The sequence below is a fragment of the Myripristis murdjan genome, chromosome 24 (genome assembly GCF_902150065.1).
Source record: "Myripristis murdjan chromosome 24, fMyrMur1.1, whole genome shotgun sequence".
Classification (NCBI taxonomy): Eukaryota; Metazoa; Chordata; class Actinopteri; order Holocentriformes; family Holocentridae; genus Myripristis; species Myripristis murdjan.
In genome coordinates this window covers 22,174,764-22,195,283 of record NC_044003.1, presented here as the reverse complement: position 1 = coordinate 22,195,283, position 20,520 = coordinate 22,174,764, and positions in this window count along the sequence as shown.

The window sequence follows — 20,520 nt, the reverse complement described above, 5'->3', positions numbered from 1 at the left end:
GATTGACTATTCAATGTAACATCATCAGCCTATTCATGATGATGGAGAATGTAAAAGTACAAATAAGTCTACTGTTTGTGGTGACTTTTTATTTTATTGTAAAATGTGTCAAAGTTAGAATATTGTAATTTGTTAAATATTTAAAATTGTCCTTCTCTTCCATCCGGTCAAACAATAGTTTCCTAATGAAAATTCTCAGTAGCTCAGGTAAGATTATTTAATTATTGCACTTCAGATGTAAGGAATAGTGTTGAAAGAGGAGGAGGCGCTGTTCATTTTTGTAGGTGAGAACTACCTGATCAAACTCTGGTGTGCACCAGATATTAGAGCTGGAGTGATAATTGAGACACTGGAGATTCTGCCTGAAAGAGGCTGTCATAGATTAGTTTCAAGTTTTCAGTTTTTCTGAAACGGCTCATTTGAAGGGAGAAAGGTAATGCTGTCAACTGTGGGGTTGAGAAAGGGGCTTCTAACCTGCGATACCTGGTTGGCCTCCCTGGTAATGCAGTTAGAAATCATGAGACAGCTCTAGTATCCCCAGCAGTCTGCGATGTGATGGCGGTGGGACAGACCACCATGCTCTCTGATCAAAGTCGTATCAGTTTCTCACGGCATGATTTGTTAATCTTCCTTTGATGCACTGACAAAAGGAGGATGACTGTCATAAACATTAAAGTCCAAGGTTCAGGATGTTCTTGCATTATGAAAAGGACCTTTTTTTCTCACACACTTTTTTTTCCATGATCAATAATAAGCAAGCATGGGAACCCCAGGAACAGTAGCTGCTACAAGATTTATTTAGGCTTATGTGAACTGTATGAAAGCCAGCTGAGCCAAATGAAAAGAAACAAAGACTGTATCAAACAACTTGTTAGTCTGCACTACACCAACGAGACTACTTGGTGTCTGTGGAGGTTCATAGTCCTCCAGGTCATAGTTATCCACACAGAGCTGAATCGAGGGCAGCTGGACTTGTTTGTAGATTCTCAAAAATGCTTGACGTTTCATCCAAGAAGCGTCTTCAGTGCTGACAGACTCGTGGGGAGGCCCAGATATTTAACCTGTGTGGGGATGTTATCCAGGTCACTGGCTTGTTAGTGCTCCTCCCTGTTGTGATGACTGCCTTTCACCCCTGGAGTCACGTGACCCTAACAACATTTAAAGTGGTTTAAGGCCATTAACAAGAGTTTGTCGCAGGAGTGAGTGTGTTGGCTTGTTTTCCCGCAGTTTTTGGCAAAGGTTTAATATATCAGGCTTGGCTGATGTTGAGCTCATCATTAGCACATACTGGCTATGCTAGATATGTGGAGAACTCTGTTGTAATAGTCATTAGCAGTCTGCTTTGCATCATGAAAAAACAAGTGACATACCTCAATTCAGTCATGCCGGTCTTGTTAAGTGTCACTAGAGGGTGAACTGAAGCAAGTTTGGTGGAATAAATATGGCACTGCTGTCTTAGTTCCTGAATGTACTCGTAAATGTAACTTAACAGTGGTAGAAATAATATTAAAGTAATATGAATGAATGAGTTACTATGTACAGAAAGTAATAATGTAATGTAATGAAATAATGTGAGGTAATAATGTAACCAAACTACTTCTGATGAGGAGTAATAAGACTCCATGTTGGACTTGGATGCACTTTAAATACTCAAACAATTTTAAGAGAGATGCTGTATTGTGTCATGTGAACCTCAAGTGACTCAGTGAAGACATTTAAAATGTCAAATGTCTGTTTATCTCATTTTCTCTTGTGCCTCTGCCATTTCCTCTTTTGCCCTCCCTACCCTTCTCTTGCTGCCTCTTGCTACCCATTTGTCTCTCTCACTCCCTTCTCCATCTCTCATTTGTTCTCTCTGTTGTCTAATTGTCCCCTTCGCTGAGGGCATGGAAGCAGATGAGGAGACGATTATACAGAAGTTGTCATTACGTAATTCATTATCCTGCCCAGACTTGATTGGCTCACACAGATGAGGAGGGGAGAAGAGAGGTGTGGTGGGGCGGGGGAATAAAAGACACTTTACACATGGAAGAGCTTAGTGCAGCGCAGGGCCGGCCAAGGAATGTGGTGGCTGGCTCTGCCTTTATTCATGGGTCATTGGTTTCAATAGAGCGAGAGCGAGAGCGAAAGAGAGAGGGAGAGAGAGAGAGAGAGAGAGAGAGAGAGAGAGAGAGAGAGAGAGAGAGATGAGGCAATGTTTTATCTATTGGACTGCACTCTGGCAGCAGTACCACAATCCTCCATCGGCAAATGCCCATGCCCTCGTCTTCCTTATCATCAGCATGTACCACACCCCTCTTAAAGGTCTCATGCTATACACTATGTCTAAATACAGAAAATGTTCGCCGTCGTCTACACATATAAAAAAAAAACAAGGCTCAATTCACATCCAACAACCCATGTATATATGCACAAATGGATGTATCCGCATGCAGAAGCACGCACACACTTGCACACAAATTAAAGAGCTTTTTATTATTAACGCTTGAGGACAGACACCTCGTCTGTACACATCTAATCTTCCATACTCCCCATCTTCTATCCATTAGCCATGCGTCTAGAACAAAGCATGTTGATAGCCCCGAGTCCTTAGTGAAAGAGAATGAAATGCAACAGAAGAGCGCAGTGTGTTAATAAATATGTATAAATAACAACCTCTGCACTGAGTCGTCATGGTTCATGAGTTGGAAAACCTTTATTGCTGGCCAGAGCAGATGGTTGGATGAGGCGGTTCGTTGTGCTTTCTGCAAATGTAAATGAAATGAAATTATAGTAGTGCTATTTTTCTATTTTTCTATAGTAGTGCTATAGTAGTGTTATTATAGTAGTGCCATTTTTTTCTATCCCTGAAGCATTCAGTATGGCCAATTTTCATTTTGCCCTTACTGAAGACAAAATGTGCACGTCATTCAGGATGCTATTTAAAGTTTGATTCACTTGCTGAGTTCTCCACAAGGCCGGGAATCATTTGATTTTGGATCACAGAATCAAAATGGAAGCTTAATTGTCCTCCAAATGTTCAAGAAGTTATACTGATAGTCTTGGATGGCTCAAAATGAAACTGTGCGCTGTCAGATACAGCGGGCTATAGCCTCCTCCCTGCTGGTGATGTGATGCCATGCATAATGGAAGTGCACCTGTTCAAATTAACTCATATTAGCAAGGTAACACTGATACATTGGAACACATCACATGATGGTTTTAAAGAGTAACTCCACAGTTAAAGGTACAATACGTAATAATTTGATTGTTAAAATGTGATGATGATCATAACACAGCACTGGGGAGTTAACTGATTGATTGCTTGATTGTTTATCAAAAATCTCACAAAAATCCAAGGGATACCATGTTAAAATGATAACATTTTTTTTCAACATGCTGTGAATAATATTTAAATACAATAAACACATAAAGAAGCACAAGATATTCAATATAAGAACTAGACAATACAATCCTGGTATCCAAAAACATATTGCCACACATATTACCACAGATTTCATTATAAATTTGATACCTTGTTCCATAAAAAGTCCTAACCTGTCTATGGCCCCTTGTATATTGAAAGACTGGATGTGTAGTGGAAGGTTGTTCCACAACACGGCACCAATATAAAAATAAAACTGGTGAACGCAACTATTGAGGAGCATACCCACTGATAATATTGTACATATGATGTACCTTTTGTTCTACTCTGAGCTGTACTGGCAGCAGCCCTGCACAAACACTGAATATTATTATTTTGCATCACCTACAGTTTAGCTGTTACACCACTGTATCAAGCTAGACATGCATAATCAAAATGACACTGTATCAATGATGACACAAGGGGTTTCTTAACAGAAAAGTTGAAAACAGGAACCTGGGTTTGCTGGCACACAGATAATAGCAACAGATTCACAGGAGAGTGATTCCTAAATATGACACACTTGTCTGAGGTACAATTTCAGCCGCTACAACAGACTTTCATCTTATTTGTTGATCGATGTCAGCCACTCCACGGTCACCATTTGCTGAGATTTACGGCTCTGAAAATAGCGAAATCAGCTCGGCTTTGTTTGGTTTTGGGGATCAATTTTGGCCTTCAGTGGTTAAAATGAGGAACCCGTGTTCGGTCGGGGAAGCAGCTGTATTCAAGAACAGCTGTCTTCAGATATGTTAGTTGTTGAAAAAAAAAACAAACAAAAAACAAACAAACAAACAAAACACTCCAATCCTGCTGTGATCTGCTGTGAGCTACCGCTCATTACCAAACTTCTGGGTCACGTAAACCGGACCAATTAAATAATAAAATCAAATTCAGTCCTGATTCCCGTTTTTCCATTTCGTATTTTTGATCTGAGCCTAAAATTGAACTATGAAAAACCAGGCATATTTTGGATTTTGGTGTTAGATTAAAAAACAAATAACAAAATAACCAGTCACTTTTTCATTTTTAAAATTTTTGATTGGCAGTTGAAAATAGAAAGAACGAATGATACACGGATTCCACTCCACTCCGTGTATAAGTGCACATGCCTGCAAACACTCCACCTCGGCCACCTCCACCTCACTAACCTCACCCAATCCCAGTCCAGGTCTTCTGTATTGAGTCCTCTGTCTTATTTTCAGTCTACTGTCATATTTGCACTGAAAAAAAGTGGCAAATCACAATCACATTTCAATGCTGCTTGTTCCAAGAATTTTCTTGAATCAAGTCTCACTGTCTTAAAGGTATTTTCTTTTGTTTCAGAAAGCATGTACAATCAGTTTGACAATTTTAAGATATTATCAACAAATAAATGATTTCCTGACTTAAGATAAACATTTCAACACTGCAGTGTCAAGAGCAGAGCACAGTGCTGCAGGAGATGCTACAAAAGTGTCTCATTTACATATCATCTGTAACTTGTTTTCACAAAGGTTGAAATACGATGTATTGTAACACCAGTGGGACATTAACTGTTTAGCTTTCAAAATGTTTATGTATATATAAAAATTTGGAAAATACCAAGAAATGAAGCAGCAGTAAATTGAGTTACATTAAACTGTTTGTAGGTTTTGCTGACAACAGTCAAATTAGACTCTTGACAATTTGTTTGTCTCTCGATGAGTAGAGTCTTGTTATAGCAGATAATTGAATTTAAATGTAAAGCAGTGATAAAGAAAATCCATCTACACTTTTAGTTTTAACATACACATAATGCTAGCATACCCCTGCACACATACACATTCATGCTTGACCATCTGAATCGCACCACTATCATAATGGGAGTATACATCCATCTTGTCAACTACTTGCTCCAGACACCCATATTTAAATCTAATGAGCTTCCCTGAGTCTGGGCTCCTGGCTCCTGTGAGATTGTGCGAGAAGTGTGGAACCTAATCCTCTCTCACACAGATCACTGACTTACAGCAATCAGCTAATAACTATGCCACTCTCTCATTAACTGCTCACTGTACGTCTGGTCTGGCGCCCACTCTGCTTTCAGCACAGCCTTGACTACACACACATACACACATACAGTGCATATACATAAAGGCATCGGTGCATACACACACTTACATAGTGGAGGACAAAGTGCCATAGTGAGCAGAGAGACCAACCTCCAGCTGGAGGATCAGGGTTCATGTCCTCTAGCTATAAAAGTACAACTATATGTGGCAGTTTATGCTTCATGGCTCTGTCACAGCCTTTTGTGGATTATGAATTAATTACTTTTTCTTACCTAAACCGAGAGCGGTGTGTCTAGTGGAATGAAACAGGTGAACACAGGGAATATGCAAGTCCCTGCACAGCACCCCTGATAACTCTCCTCTTAGTGCTGGACAGTTTTTACACATCTGACTTGAGATTTGGAGTAAATTGCAGAATTTTAAGTTTCACTTTCATTTTCACGGTGAGAGGTTCTTGCTGGTGAGTGCAGCGCTGCTATTCTTGCTCTGTGCATTGCCAAATGACAACTGCTCAGCTGGTGATGTGAATTTGGCAAACCTGAAATATTAAAAAATGAATAGACAGAATTGCAGTATTTGCTTACAATACCTTCTGGGGAGAAAACCTCTGCAACATGGACAAAAGAGCAAGTAACAACTGAGGTTTCAGGTCAAGAGAAAATGGTGAATTATACTTGTGTTTGAGGGTGTTGGGTAAGAGTAAAGAGTTGAGAGGGGGTCAGATTTTTCAGATTTCCATCTGAGAGGAGCACACCTCCTCCTCTCCTCTCCCTTACTAACTACCTTAAAGGCAGAATGAGTAGGACTTTCCTAAAAAAAACAAAACAAAACAAAACAAAAAAAAACAATATATAGACAAAAATAATCCCTCTCAATCACTTACCACCATTAGAAGTGTGTGCTGGTGGGTGCATCTGCAGAAACCCCATGCCTCTATGCCTGCATTTTCTTGTTTTGCTGAGCTCAGGACTTTTTTGCCAGCCAATAACAGCGCACAGTGCCAGATTGATAGCATGACATCCAAGGAAGCTACAGCGATGGAATGTTTTCTGTCACCGTCCTAGGAAATGAAAACTCGCTGCCGGCAATTAACTTAGCCATGGATGAAGGGCCAACTTTGAATGTTGTGTTTAGCAACTGCAACCGACAAATCCCACTCATTCTGCCTTTAAACCTGCACTAAGTGATTTCAAAACCTATTAACAATCCTGAAAATAGTAAGTGCTTTATGGCAGCTTTTTGTACCTCTAATTATATAAACCAACACCAAGTTGCTTGGCCCAGCCATTTTTTTGTCTTTCACCACTTTTCTCTCTTTGTTGTGAAATCCCGGCCCAGAATGCAGATCCACCACTTCACCCCCTACAATATAAAACTGGCTGCTGTCCCTCTTCCACTTCACCCCCTCGCCTCTTCAATTTCATTCAAGCACCTCTGAAACTGCACATTCTGCAGATAAATGTATCCAAATTTCAGTTGCACGAGTGCCTCTGTTGCTGCAAACAGCACTGCGGTGACAGAAAAAAAATCATTCAAATCAGTTGTTTACCTTGTAGCTGAAAGTCTGCAGCTTCATCACATTTTTGAATTGGATGTCAGAGACAAAATAATCCAAGTAATCTAACAAGAGCCTTATGCAAGTTAAATATATCCCTCATTTCCATCCATTTAATGAGTACTCTCTGATTCGGTAACCCGTTTGCACCCCTAATCACTGTGATAAAAAAGTGCCTGAAGTGAGTGGTACCTCACCTAGCATCAGCCCACACTTAATTGTCTGAAGCTGCTTCAACTGCAACAACCTCAACTACACTGTTGCCAACTTGACAGCTTCTCACTTTGGCATGTTACTTAGTTGTGGAGGTTTATGTGTGTGTGCGTGTTTTTTTTTTTTTTTTTTTTTTTTTTTTTTTTTTTCTCTCAGTGTGTTCTCACTTGAAATAATTTGTTTCAGTGACTAAGTAGGAATGAAATCACACATTTTTACTCAAACATGTTCACTTTTTAAATTTATTTTACTGCAAGTCTGGATATTCAGTTAGGGATCACTGCTGCTTTCTTGTCTTTCACCTTTCTAAAGTGTAACAAAAGTGCACAACATTACCCTGCTAATGCTCTAAAGACATCATCTCTACATGTAATGAACTAATGTGTCAAGAGGATGTCACTCCGATCCACCAATCTCTCAGCATCAAGTGAAGTGTTTGGTAGGTGGATATAGGTGATTTTATGTGAATTTTAATAGCTCCCATTATTCCCCCGCTCTGTTGCCTTTCACAATGACTCTAAACCTGCTGACAGCAGCAGCCGGCTGCCAAGCAGCGACGGGCGTACTCATTATTTCACAATCAGGAGTCTTTTATTTACTTCCATCGCCACTCCCAGTCTCTGCGGGGCCTAATAGAGACATTTTCTCATTAAAATGAGACAAGGGGAATATGAGCTGCCCAGCACTTAAGCATTTGAGCTGCCTGAGTTTTGAACTGCCTAACACTGATCTTATGCCCATTGGTTAACATATGCTTGCAGCATGCACTGCATTACTGGTCTCCTGCAGAAATCTTTCAGCTTTAGTTGACTTGTAACTGACAGCAGTCATTTTCTTATAATTGTGAAAAATAATGTAGCTGTACGGGACCAAAGCATTTGCAGGTTGTCTAATACGCTCACAACTTAGGTAAGAATGTGTCGGACAAGCAGTAGCTGAAGTTATTTTGGGATTGTGGAGGTCATTTGGGTAATGTGAAGTTACATTTGTAACAAAACTGTCTTACAGTTTTTTAATTTCAAGTTTGAAATAGTTTAAGTAGTTAAAACTTTTAAGTGCAGATTTATGTATGTATGTATGTATGTATTAATATAATTTGGTAATTTGTGGTATTCAGTATATACAGTATGCTGATACACATTGTTTGCCAGATTTCCTTCAAGACAGTGCAGTGCTGGAAGAATAGAAAATGCATTTTGCTGAATAATACACAAAAAAAAAAAAAAAAAAAAAAAAATCCATACCATCCTAACAAGAATAATGGGTCTTTGTAGCATTTAATTATGAGAAATTGCTGAGTAAAAAGTTTTGTAATAATAGCCCTTCAGAGAAATACATAAGCAGTTATCCTGCAAGGGAGAAAGCCTGTGGTTGTTTGCTTTGTAATTAAGGACGCCGCAGCTCCTGCAGCTATAAAGCTCTCTACTCCTCCTCCTCTCTCCTCCTCTCTTCCTCTCCTCTTGTCGGCAGCAGTGCTCAGTGTAATCTCTGGCCTAATAAACACATGCATATACACACGCAAACGCGTGCGCGGGCACACACACAATATTCTCTGTGAAATCCCTTTAGCTGGAAGAGCATGCCATCTTAGCAGTGCAGGCCTTAACCACGCACTGCAGTGGCTATATATAGAAGTCATCATAGTCGGCTTTCAGGCCCCCTCATCTATTTTCCTCTCTTCTTCTTCTCCTTCTTCTTCTTCTCTGTATTAACCGCACCAGTGGTTTTCTTTTCCTAAAGTGCTTTCTAGCCGGACGGCCCATCCTCACCGCTGTCCTTGAAAAGGTTACGCGCATGTTTCATTCTTCTCCATTTTGTCTGTGCCCAACAGGGAGAAAGGGGTGGGGTTGGGGGTGGTGGGTGGTTGGTAGGGGTAAGAGGGAGACAGAGAGAGAGACAGAGAGAGACCGAGCAAGAGAGTCCCTCCTGATTGAGAATGATTAAAAGCAGCGGGTTGTCACACCCTGCTGATACTGATGACACAACAAAATTACAACGTTTAGAAGGTAGGAGGAGGAGCGGAGCAGGAAGGAGAAAACACAGGAGGGAAAAAAAATTCAATCCAAAACATGTTTCAACAAATTGATGTTGAGCAGAGCCTGAAATTCCCTGTGTCTACCTGGCCCCCATCAGTTGCCTCATTATACACCGAATGACCTCATTATTTCCTAGAGAAGCAGGCATTTCCTTGTACAACCCCCTGGTGTTGACGTGCAGGGCCCCCAGGATCCCATTAAAACAAAGGTCTGTGGGACCACTCAGAGACAGCACTCCATTTTATTCACCCCTGGAAATGTACCAACTGGTGTCTTATAGTGCAGTAGCTCATAGCTGCTTGCGCTAGCGATATTAAAGTTAATGCTTTATTATGGGATCTCTGATTGGCCATCTGGACTGCATTGTAGCATAGGAATTTGCTTGGCTACCGCAGTGCCATTCACTGAGCACAGCTTTGGTGTTAGACTGAAACTGTCTGAAACTGAGACTGAAAAATTTTTGATTAAATACTTTTTTTTTTTTTTAACTCAGTGAGAAGACACATACTGGATTATCACTTTAGTGCAGATGTACAGATCTGTGACAAGATACTTTTAAATCACTTTGCAATGCAAATGGGGGAGCGACAAAATATTCACTGTGTAGACATGAAACAGTCTTGCTGATGAAAACATGAGAAAAAACAGAATGGGAAAAATCTATTTCAAGATGTGTTGAAGGTGAAAATGAGCAAGGTTTGCTGTGGTTCCCTGAAATAACATGCTGATGACAGACTGATGTGACTTTTTAAAGTTTTTTTGATACAGCCCTTAGCTGTTATAAAAGACACTTAGGTTTATTTAGATTTGGTTTATAGTTGAACGTTTTCTAGCTATAATACCAATTTTCAAACTCTGTTGGATAATGGAGATATAATAACTAAAAAACACTCTTGGACTGTTGCTTGGACTCACTGCCTTTCATGTAGTAGGTTATTTTTATTTTCTGTTTTGCTATTTTCTTTATGGTTGATATGACAAGCAATTTTTTCTTTTATCAGGCAAAACACCTTTTAAAAAAATCACTCCTAATATAGTGATGACATCAGCAGTTCCATATGTATTGCAAGCAATTTGTTCTGTGGCACGTCAGGCAGCCTGCCATTTGTCTGATAACTCTCAAAGGTGCGACATATTCCGATGTGTTGAGGAAAACACTTCCAAAGTGAGATTTCTTGATAATACGATAGTGAGATTTTTAATTAATGAAAAAGAAACCATATATTTGCATGCTGTACCCACCATTCATTTATATATTGTTCAAAGTGAAATCACTCGGTCATAAGCTGTTTTTCTCCACTATTTTGTAGCAAAAGTATCGGCAATAATGCAAGAATATTTATCAGATGCCAGAATATAAATCTGGCATCTGTCACAAAATCCACAATGTACCTTAGTCTAACCACTTTAGTATAACCAAGCTGTCATTGATGATTTACAAGAGCAAAAGTTCCTTACCACTAAACTACAGGGCATGAAATAATTATACTCTTTGTGATTTTGCACTTTTCCCCATGAATTATGTGCCCATCTGTCATATTAGTGAGCCTGCAAACCTACCATAATGCTACTATCAGGTTTATGTTCACCAGATGTATGAGCAGTTTGTTAACACTGGAGTAAAAATGTGATGTAAAGAGGGTTATTTCTTATGTTTATTCCCAGGCTGTCATCGAAAACACATGCAGTAACCTTCCACTTGGAAAGAAGCCTTGTATAAAACTCAAAGGGAAGGCGAGGTCTTTCTGTGAGGGATGCCATGTCTGGTTTTCCTTCCTGCCATTGTTACCCGTTCCATGTTAACATTTAAATTGCTACCTCGCTGCAGGCCCAAAGATGAGAAGAAATGTCATTGTGTGGTGACAAACAAACAATGCCTCTACCCCATCCTGATTCCTCCCTTTATTGGACAAGAGAGCAGAAAGGTCCATTTGCATTTTAGAGAAACGTGGGCTCTGCAACCTGAGGCGCATACGAGGAACTGCTGGTGTGACGCTTGGAAATGTGACATCGTGCCACAAATAAAAGTCAATACCTCAAAGGCTCGACGCGTTCTGTCATGGGCTCTGTGAACATTCTCTCTCACACAAAAGCCCAGCAGCCATACATTGTTTGAGCAGCATGTACCCATCAAATCCAACCCCACCAACCCCCCCCCATCCATCCCCATCCATCCCCACAACCCCCTCTCTCTCTCTGAGTGTATATCACAGGGCTGACAGACAGCGCCGGGGCTGGAGTGCTCCCTCAGCTGTGGAGGTCTGGTCTAGTGAGTACTACTGATCTGTCTGCCATCAGCCACCGGTGGCTTCACTCACTCACTCTGCCTCTTACAAACCAGTTTTACTGCAAAGGTCGAGGAACAATTTATCTTCTGCCATTTGTTATACCAGAGGTGGTGCATTATTAAACTGTCTGACTCAGCAGTGCACTACAGTGAAACTGTTTCCCATAGCATGAGGATAAGATTTGTTTCCCAAAGTTTAAATCTAAAACTAGACAGTACATATTTTTACAGCCTTTGAGATTTACAGAGGAATATCCTTGTCAAGTTGCTTTCACAGGGCCATGTCTTAGTTGCTTCATGTTATGTTAGGAGTGGTTCATTTAAGCAACTTCTCAAAAACTTTATAAACCAAATAAATTAACCATTTTATGAAATTAAAGCTGCACAAAGCAATTTCTGACCACTAGAGGATGCCATTTGTAAACAGAGTTAGTCCTGCTTTCGGGTTTCACGGTAGATCGCTTCTACAAAAGAGGAAGTTAAGGCGTAAATTTCGTTTTTTGGATGGAAATGAGGGATGCATTTCACTCTCACAAGGCTCCTGTTGGATTACTTGCGTTATTTTGTGTCTGATCTCCAATTCAAAAATGTGGTGAAACTTCAGGCTGATTTGAATGAACTTTTTTTTCTGTTGCTGCACTGCTGATTGCCGTGACAGAGCCACTTGATAAACTGATCTGAAATTTGGATGTGTTTATTTGCAGAATGGTCGGTTTCAGAGATGATTTCAATGAAGCTGAAGCGGTGAGGGGGTGAAGAGGAGGGCACAGGAGGAGTTTATTTGGACATTGAAAGGGGGCATTTTTCTGTAAAAATGCATGAAATATTGCCGAATGGCACTTTAACACATTACCTGTTATGTTAGCAGTTGCTTACATGTTTATGTGAGCTAAGCTGGCACAGCTGGCTGCTCTCACAAATTAATTTTCTTTTGACCATCTGGCCAAGCTCCAGTCAGAGCGCTATTGGAAGCTGCAAAACAGCTGGACCAATAAGTGTCCTTTGAGGAAATATGAGTATGACTCAGGTGAATATAATGTGAGAAGCTACAGTGCACTTTACTGAAAAAAGCTATCAACAAGTTATCAACATATATTTTTCTCATGAAGCATCTGTGCTTTATTTTGATACTGACAGAATATAGAGAGAGAGGAAAGGGAGGGGATTTCCCAAGTGCCTAATTTCCCCCCGGGAATCAACAAAGTATTTCTGATTCTGATTCTGGGAGAAGGTATAACAAGCAGCAAAGGGTCCAGGCCGGATTTGAACCCCAGCCACTGCGATAAGGACTCAGCCTTGATATATGGTGCATGTTCACTTTATCCACCCATCACAATTGCTGCTGTTTGTTGAGCTGTGGCGCTCTCAGACTACGTTCGTCATATGGTTTGGCTGATTGGACAGTTCGCTCCAATCACCCACTTTATATTTTTGTAAATGCCCATTGCAGCCACCCTTTTCCCAAATGGTTTGAACCCAACAGCTTCGACTTTGTTTCGTGAAGTGAACAACGGACAAAAAATCCAAGTTCGGCTGTGCCAGGGCCATATGTAAGCCACTTCTACTAAAACTTAAAATAGCTGCTGTTTTAGGATAGCGTGCCTATAAGCTTATGCCTTTGTAATTTGAGCTAATTTGAAAAAGTAAAGTCAGAAATATAACTGCAAGGCATATGTGTGAACACTAAGCCAGGAACACTTCATTACTTAGCAACTTCTACCTCAATGAGCTTTCAACAGCAGGTTTAAGTAGACTCAGCAATCACTGCGTGGCTCCCAGGGCCCTCCCTAAATGAACACTGTCTGAAGTGCACCACATTCATTTGGTGTGTGCACAAGATAATGTTTAATCTGTAAAAGAAAAGATTTTAATCTGTTATGTTTATGACTGGCAGTCCCAGCTGGATCTGCTTTGCTATTCATAGAGTTGAGACTGAGTCTTCTCGCCTCAGCTGCTCCACGGGCCGTTAGGGCCGTGATTTACATGCCCAAACCACTGCGTTGCTCAGATCTGGTGTGTGTGCATTTGTGTCTGTGTTAAAGAGAGAGAGAGAGAGAGAGAGAGAGAGAGAGGTTGTGTGCTTCACCAACTGACTCTATGCATTTCTATGTGTGCACACATACATTTGCGTGTGTGTCTAGTGCAGTGAAAGGTGTTTCATTTCAGTGGAGAGGTGTATTTTCTTCACAAATAAGGCTTTGACATTTTCTCTTTCACTTGAACTACTTGTTTCTTGCTCCATCACTCATCCATCGCTTTTTTAGTCTGAAAAACTCAGAAATGTTTGCACAAATGAGCAAAAGAGCTCAGTGAGAGTTAATGAAAACTAGTTATTCACAAAGTTATTCAGGAGACACTAGGGCATCTGAGGCTAATGTTATTTTTCTGAAGACCCTGCAGAGGAAGGCAAGTACACATGTAACCTAGAGTCAGATTTGTAGCCTGCACACAATGTTATTTTGAAAATGCTGGTCCTGTGAGACACAGTACATGTTTATAAACCACTCTGCGGTTCATTAATTGAGTTTGGATCCTAGATGGTTTGTGGATCTTCTTGTGATTGATCTCTGAAATGATAGGAGAAGCATTAGCCTTTTAAGAACCAGAGGTCTTGCACTAAGAAAATGCAATTTTGATTTGGGTCAGACGCCTACTGTTGAAGATTAATGATATGTGTTGTGTTTCAGCACCACGGACAGCACCGACTGACACTTCATTAGTGCTGAAAAGGAATCACCTGCAGAGGCCTGGAGACACTGACACCACTTTCCTTTTCCCTTCAAGTTTTAATCTTTGAAAAAATGTCTTAATAAAGCCACATATTTGTAAGTGCACTACACCTATAAACAACTGCATGCAATTACTTGCCCGTTCAAATAAGCAAATAAATGAAATATTTACCTGTGATTTACATAAATCATGTATTTACTCGTCATATAACCGACAGTTTACATTTGTTTTTCTTTATCTTCACCTTGAAGCTCCTTGAAGGTAGAAAGGTTTCAAAGATGAATGCAACGCTGTTTACATTGTATTATGTTTATTACATCCAGAAATGTTCTCATTATCTTTGCATTTATGAACACACCAATGTGACTGTCAAAAACTTGAGATACTTATGTTGATTAATTACCTTAAATTACAGTGCTACACCTGTACACTCAGGCATATATACCCACACACACATGCACACTCATGCGCGCACGCACACACACACACACACACACACACACACACACACACACACACACACACACATACTTACATCCATTAAGCAGTGTGTAGGATATCCAGCCGTGAAATGAACCGCAGAATATGGAGTGCTTCCGTTCGGGGAAAGAGAGAGCCATTGATCGCTGTCTCCCGACATAAAAGAAAGTATTGATGCCATACCCCACAAGGATTGGTGTTAGACGCACAGACGCAGAGGAATCACACACCAAGGATGAATCTGACCCAGGCAACCTCACACACACTTTCCTTCCTCTACTGGAAGCGCTGACTTCTACTGTGTCAAACTTCACAGTACATTTATGAAAGCCTCTTAGCGTCTAGGGAAGGCTGTCACTCATACTCAGAAGTTTACAGTTAACAACAGGAAGATATTAATATAATGTGTTCAACAAAGATAACCTCACTACCACCAACAGTGCATCCAACCCACAACCGCCACACCTTTCCTGCACCTTCCCTACCAATGAACCCTGATTCTTTTATGTACCCCTTGTACACACTATTATTATTATTATTATTATTATTATTAGCATTAAGGATAGATATTTCAAGTAATTTTGCTGTTGTTGAGTATTCTATCATATGAGCAAAAGGGTACTTGCTTATTTAAAAATTACAATGAACAGTCTGATATATAGTAATAGTGACAATAGCTGACAAACCCAAAAAAAAGAAAAAAAAAAAGACTCAAATAAAAAAGCTGTTATGTACACACATATGTAGGCTAATTCACAAAAATAGGCGATAGCTAGCCGGCTTATTACACAAATAATGAGGAGACTGCGATCTCAACATCCAGTGTTGGTCAGATATCTGCAATGGCATAGCAGGTTGAGATTCACATTAATTTGATTGACAGGTGAGGACCATTGTGAATTCAAATACATGAATCAATCAAAAACAACGCTCAGGACATACTGTCAAATGAATGCAGCCTGTCCAGACAAGTAGTGCTGTCTCATGCAGTCGGCATCAGCCTGGGCAAACATGCATTCTGTTTCATGATCAAAACACAGAGAAATAATTAACATAAACATGATTCCTACCATCTCACATGTTCTGGCTGAGAAAAATGAGCATGTCAGCATGGTAACAGTCTGTAACTGTTTGTAACATTAACAAGGATACTAGGCACTCGAGGCGCTATCTTTGAAACGCCTCTGAGCAATAACATCACAACCAATAACTCCTGATCCCATTAAAAATAATAATATCATAATAACATTCTGACATACACTATATTACCAAAAGTATTCGCTCACCTGCCTTTACTCATACTATGAACTGAAGTGCCATCCCATTCCTAACCCATAGAGTTCAATATGATGTCGGTCCACCTTTTGCAGCTATTACAGCTTCAACTCTTCTGGGAAGACTGTCCACAAGGTTGAGGAGAGTGTTTATAGGAATTTTTGACCATTCTTCCAAAAGCGCATTGGTGAGGTCACACACTGATGTTGGTCGAGAAGGCCTGGCTCTCAGTCTCCGCTCTAATTCATCCCAAAGGTGTTCTATCGGGTTCAGGTCAGGACTCTGTGCAGGCCAGTCAAGTTCATCCACACCAGACTCTGTCATCCATGTCTTTATGGACCTTGCTTTGTGCACTGGTGCACAGTCATGTTGGAAGAGGAAGGGGCCTGCTCCAAACTGTTCCCACAAGGTTGGGAGCATGGAATTGTCCAAAATGTTTTGGTATCCTGAAGCATTCAAAGTTCCTTTCACTGGAACTAAGGGGCCAAGCCCAGCTCCTGAAAAACAACCCCACACCATAATTCCTCCTCCACCAAATTTCACAGTCGGCACAATGCAGTCTGAAATGTACCGTTCTCCTGGCAACCTCCAAACCCAGACTCGTCCATCAGATTGCCAGATGGAAAAGCGTGATTCATCACTCCAGAGAACGCGTCTCCACTGCTCTAGAGGCCAGTGGCGGCGTGCTTTACACCATTGCATCCGACGCTTTGCATTGCACTTGGTGATGTGTGGCTTGGCTGCAGCTGCTCGGCCATGGAAACCCATTCCATGAAGCTCTCTGCGTACTGTACTTGGGCTAATCTGAAGGTCACATGAAGTTTGTAGCTCTGTAGCAATTGACTGTGCAGAAAGTCGGCGACCTCTTTGCACTATGCGCTTCAGCATCCGCTGACCCCTCTCCGTCACTTTACGTGGCCTACCACTTCGTGGCTGAGTTGCTGTTGTTCCCAAACGCTTCCATTTTGTTATAATAGAGCTGACAGTTGACTGTGGAATATTTAGGAGCGAGGAAATTTCACGACTGGATTTGTTGCACAGGTGGCATCCTATGACAGTTCCACGCTGGAATTCACTGAGCTCCTGAGAGCGGCCCATTCTTTCACAAATGTCTTGTTTCACAGTCTGCATGCCTGAGTGCTTGATTTTATACACCTGTGGCCAGGCCAAGTGATTAGGACACCTGATTCTGATCATTTGAATGAGTGAGCGAATACTTTTGGTAATATAGTGTATGTGCTATCATTTCCTTTTTATACTTAGGGACACTGATTTTACACAACATGGAATCACAAAATTAGTTTAGAAGGCTCTGGCCACAGAAGAAGAGTATTTTTTACTCACCGAGTTATCCACTGCCCCAAGAAACAACAAGAATACCACATTCTGGTTTGCGGCCTTTGTTGTTGCCATGGTAACTGCCCACAGTTATGGCAAGCATGCATGTAGCTGAGCTATCTACAGTATGTTTCTGGGCAACTCTTACACCAGATCTTGCTAATTTTGTCTTTCCGCTTCCAGCGCAATGCCTGCCTGGGCTTATTGTCTGTTTGTACAATCTGTTGTAACTATCAAAGTTGCAGTTATGCAAAATATTAACACATGACTGGCTGATAGTGTGTTACGTCAACATGCTGCCATCTTTAGCATTACAAATTTTCCCATTGTAAACTGACAGAGTGCACGGTCTCCTTTTATGATCCAAGTGTCTCTGAGTCAGCTGCTCAGTCTCTGTTTTCTGTGGAGAAAATAATCTCCGTGGGTGCACAGTAGCAAATGCAAGGCAATATCGATAATGTTTGAGCTAGCCTTGCGCCAACCTAATATGCTTGGCAGGCTGTGTTTAGCACCGCCATGACAGGAAAGCAAAGGCCGCTTACAGCACGGCAAGAGTGCCACCCCATGGTTTCAAATGTCAGTGCTTTAATGGGTAAATCTACATTTACATCTATTCCATGTCAGACTAAGCAAAATTACTACATTATGATTAGTACTACAAGTTGAGTATAGTTTGTTTCAAAATGCATATTTTAAGCAACAACAAGGAATTTTCATTTGGTCGGCTGGTTGGCTAATGCTGCTAGTGCAGCATAAGCTGACCAGCCAGCTGCATGACAGCTCGGTCAGGATGGAGGGGAGACAAACTTGAATGAGAGAGGCAACAGCAAAGTCAAGGAAGACAAGGCATCAAGCTACATATCGTAAATTGTTTTGTCTAATTCCACAGTGACAAGCATTTAGAATAACTATAAAGAAATAGCCAATCTTCCTGCTGATGGTCTCATTTGTTTATGTAAGTCATACACATTGTTTGGGTTGTTATTAAAAAAAAAGTATTACACATTACTCATCGCTTTTTAAGAAAGTAACACATTACTTAAGCTAGTTACTCCCTGTGGAAAGTAATTCATTACACGACTCGCTGCATAATTTATGCAATCCTGAGATGCATTGTCACGTAATTGCCGCACGTAAAAACCGAACATATGCCCTTGCATCGACACAAATCCCCATCCTAATATGAAGGACACACTCGAGATATTTCTTTCATGCTCTTTATTAAAGGAATACTAAAAAGCCGACAGCAAGGCCAGTGAAAAGCAGCCCATTTGATGTTGTTTTCACAGCTTGTTTCTTGCCTGGCCACATTTTGAACTTTACCGTCACATTCTTCTTCTTCTCATAGTGTTCTTCTTCTCATCTTCTTAGCATAGTGTGCATCTCCACCCCTCAAAAGTTATAGTCTACTTTGCCATTTTGTCGTATTTCCTGCACGAACTCTGGCAAAAGTGAGGTGACGACTCACAAGAGGTCACGCAAATGTTGCCTAAGCATGCATGAGGACACATTAGACTATTTTCTTCTAGCTGCCTATTATGCAGGTAATTGATGAATTTATGCAATCAAAGTAATGCACAGTTGTTTGAGTTGTAACAGTAATGTGATTACTGACTTTAGGAATAGTAGCGTGTTACATTACTGCATTACAGACGAATGTAATGCGCTTACAGTAACACTTGCTTTGTAACGCGTTACTCCCAACACCGGTCATATGGAGGCATCATTATTGAGTTCAGACTGTTTCATAACCAGTTTAAAACTTATTGTAGTTGTTTTAATTAATCCATTGCTCATCCCCATCCCTAATTTGTATGAGTTACCATATAGGCTACCCTACTTCTTCTTCAGACCCTTTTTGCTAAGGGACATGATCGAGACCGTAGCCGTCAAATGAACTGAATGAACCAAGGAGGTGATAATGAGCGGTATGATAATGGCTACAGTACACTCTGACCCCTAGCTGATCCTTATTCAAATTCAGATGATGAGGTCTTTTTTAGTTTCTCCACTCTGGGCTGTAAGATGAGTGAATACCCATGGTCATTAACATACTCTTATCCAGGGAGGACCCATCAGAGAGAGCAATGTGACCCATTTGAGTCAAAACTAATAGCTTAAAAAGTACTGCAGTATAAGATTATTATGCTATAGAGCATCACAACAGCAATAAAGATGTTTTATGACTTACTGATCATAATGATACAGTGCAGAATCTTGTGTTAACTAGAGAATCCAAATCTATATTTAATACACCTGCAATGTGGGCTTCACTTGCTATAAACTGAATTTATTAGTGTGGCATCAGAAGAAATGACTAGCTAAATATTGTGCCCACAAGCAAAGAATGTGACTCAGTTTTCGTGCTACATGTCCCCAGTGGAACATTGGCTTATAAAGTGCTCCTCCATAAAAAGTCTGCTGTTATGCCATTCTGGCAGCCTCAAGGTGAAAACTGTAGAGGTAGTTTGATCTCCTCAGATATAATTTTTTTTTTCCTGTGTAAGAAAGAAAGAATTTCCCATAAATATCCGCTTAAATGAGGTCTATAGACAAAATCATCTGCATAATCAGTCATTTGTGTCTCGCTAGCTCATCCTGCAAGTGAGATGTTTTCTGCAGAGGTCTATTTAATTTTCAATTACCACGGCAGCACACGTTGAATGAAATGATGTGACATTTTCATGCACACAAATTATGATAACAAGAGGAACTATGTCATTTTCCAAACACCGTATTGATCTACAGTACCAGAGTATGTCATGACAACCCTCCTGCAACACAACCATGCACAGGCTGAACATAGGCAACAGTAGTTTTCTCGCCTCCCATTGAAAGGGGTGCTAGATAGCTGTCTGTCTGTGTGAGCATGCTTCAAAGGCCCCTGTCAGAAACTTCTGATGGAGTTGGAACGGTGACATATTTCAGGGCTATAATCAGTCACAATATGACAGAAAAATTACCACCTTCCCTCAAGAGCAATCAGTCAGTCCCAGTGCCAATCAGCTCATCTGACGCTCACACAAATAGACATGTCAAAAATCCTACTCAGCTGTAACGAAGCAGATTTTGGTATTTGGAGCTCTGAGGAAATTCTGAGGAAGCTTTTGGCTCCTGAGAAAAGAAGTAATGCAGCAAAACATCTGTGCGTCTTTGATTATTATGTACGT